We start from the raw sequence: 2,500 nt of genomic DNA, 5'->3' as shown, positions 1-2,500 counted from the left end.
TATATCTACACATACCAAAAACATAGCAAAATCCTAGTACCAATCTAATCTATTCTATAGATATTTGGACTAGAGTTGACAAACAAACAAAACCAGCAATATACTTTATTAGTATCGAATAGAAATCTAAATGGGGCGTGGCCAAGTGGTAAGGCAACGGGTTTTGGTCCCGCTATTCGGAGGTTCGAATCCTTCCGTCCCAGAACATATATATATTCTATGAGAATATAGATTGCTTTTTTAACAATGTTCTGTTTAAAATCGAAATGTTAGCTGGAATGTGGTTAAGGAGCAAAAACTTGACTTAATCTGGACTTGTTTGGCTTTGTGCCTAGACAGCTCGCATTTCGTAAAAATAAAAAAGACTAGGACACCCCCTTCTTTTCTTTTGATTTATGCTGCATCAGTCCCATAGAATGGGGTAGATAGGAGTTAATCAGTAATGGGAAGGCGTTCATTTCAATATCTATAAACGGTGACAATTGCTCAGTCTATTTGATCGAATTGATAGATACGAAAACCTCCCTATTCTTTGGATTTTATCAATCATATGAAAAAAAAAGAATAAGAATTAAAATCTTACCTTACATTAATCTTTTTTTATCCATCTCATAAAAAAATTGGATTTGTTGTTTGGTGTATTTATCTATTTTAAATCATTGAAATCGTTGATGATTCAATTAAAAAAAAGATAAGTCTTTTTTCCTAAGATGATCAAAATTTCTTCAAATAATGATGTCGAAAGATAAATCGTTTTAATCATTCCTTAGAAGCTGAATCTTTGCTATTTGAAGAAGTATGAAATAGGTCAATCTCTCCTATTGAGTCACGTGAAGATGCAGAATCAAAAAGAACTCATTTATTCGTCTTATTTATTAGTATTTATATATATATATATTAATTAATATGTTAGACAAATTAATATTATTGATGGGGTCTTACTAAGACTTCTTCAGAAAAATCTTTATCCACCTATATCTATAGTATATAGATATATAAAATACTATAGATTATGGTGTTTATACATCAGCCCAACCAATGACTATTCATGATTCCATAATTGAATCAATTCCATACCGGTTCTTAGAGGAATGTTATGGTAAAACTTCGTTTGAAACGATGTGGTAGAAAGCAACGTGCGACTTGAAGGACACGATCCGTTGTGGATTTGTACATCCACCATTTTATGTAGGAATGAAGGTGCTCTTGGCTCGACATCATTGGTAATGTAAAGAGTCCATGATGGAGCTCGAGTAGAAAGTATTAATTTATTTCTCGGGGCAAAGGTCTAGGGTTAATGCCAATCAATAAAAAAATTGGAACAACTTCGTAAATATATCTTCGGTATGGAAATCTAAAGAATCCAATTCGAGCAAGTTTCCAATTCCAAAATTTCTTGGAATTGATCAAACTTTTTCGATCCAAAGTGTTTCACCCGGGAATCCATCGTCTGTAGGATTCTTTCATAGAAATCGCAAAAAGGGTATGTTGCTGCCATTTTGAAAGGATTAAAAAGCACCGAAGTAATGTCTAAACCCAATGATTAAAAATAAAAGAAAGATAAAGGATCCCAGAACAAGGAAACACCTTTTTAATTGTCTTAATAACTGGATCAGACTGAAGAATCCAAATCGATTTTAAACGAGACAAACAAAAAAGGAGGAAAGACCGCTCAATAAATGAAATTGCCGAAAGATTTTTCTTTGAACTGTTTGAAAGTTATCCAACTTGAGTTATGAGAGTACGAATGGTTTCTTTTTCATTTTCAGAAAGAAAGAAGAAAAAAAAGACTAACATCTTTAATTGATTTGATCATTTTATGGACCCAGTTGTCATTTCTTAGATAGAATTCCATACAGAGACAAAACCTCGAATCAATCATTTTTCTCGAGCCGTACGAGGAGAAAGCTTCCTATACGTTTCTAGGGGGGGTGTTGTTCATCTACATCTATCCCAATGAGCCGTCTATCGAATCGTTGCAATTGATGTTCGATCCCGAAGAGAAGGAAAAGATCTTCGTAAAGTGGGTTTTTATGATCCGATAAAGAATCAAACTTATTTAAATGTTCCTGCTATTTTATATTTCCTTGAAAAAGGGGCTCAACCTACAGGAACTGTTCAGGATATTTTAAAGAAGGCGGAAGTTTTTAAGGAACTTCATCCTAATCAACCGAAATTCAATTAAGGAAATAAATTAAGGAAATACAAAAAAGGGGGTAGTGATTTGTATATAACTTTGTATGACTTTTCTCTTCTATTTTTTTGTATTTCCTCCCTTTCCTTTTCTATTTGTATTTATTTCTCATTGCTTCCATTGAATTCCGTGTTCTATAACGACAAAACCTCTTATTTTATTGATCTTCTAAATCTAAAATTCGGGCATTTCCTTCAATTGGGTGGTTTTTGGAACTCTACTAAAACGAAGAAAGAAATCAAGTTTGCTTATCTCACTTAACTTGATTGAATCCATTATGGATTCAATAAATCTAAGTAAATTGTA

The 2,500-nt window shown here is 32.7% G+C and overlaps 1 pseudogene; it reads left to right on the top strand.

The window, feature by feature from the left end:
• Positions 1 to 583: 583 nt before the first annotated feature.
• LOC132626539 (maturase K-like) overlaps positions 584 to 2,500 on the top strand; it is a 3,950-nt pseudogene continuing 2,033 nt past the window's right edge.

Source organism: Lycium barbarum, chromosome 2 (genome assembly GCF_019175385.1).
Source record: "Lycium barbarum isolate Lr01 chromosome 2, ASM1917538v2, whole genome shotgun sequence".
Lineage (NCBI taxonomy): Eukaryota > Viridiplantae > Streptophyta > Magnoliopsida > Solanales > Solanaceae > Lycium > Lycium barbarum.
The sequence above is the reverse complement of the archived record's forward strand: the minus strand, read 5'-3'. Positions and strand labels throughout refer to the sequence as shown.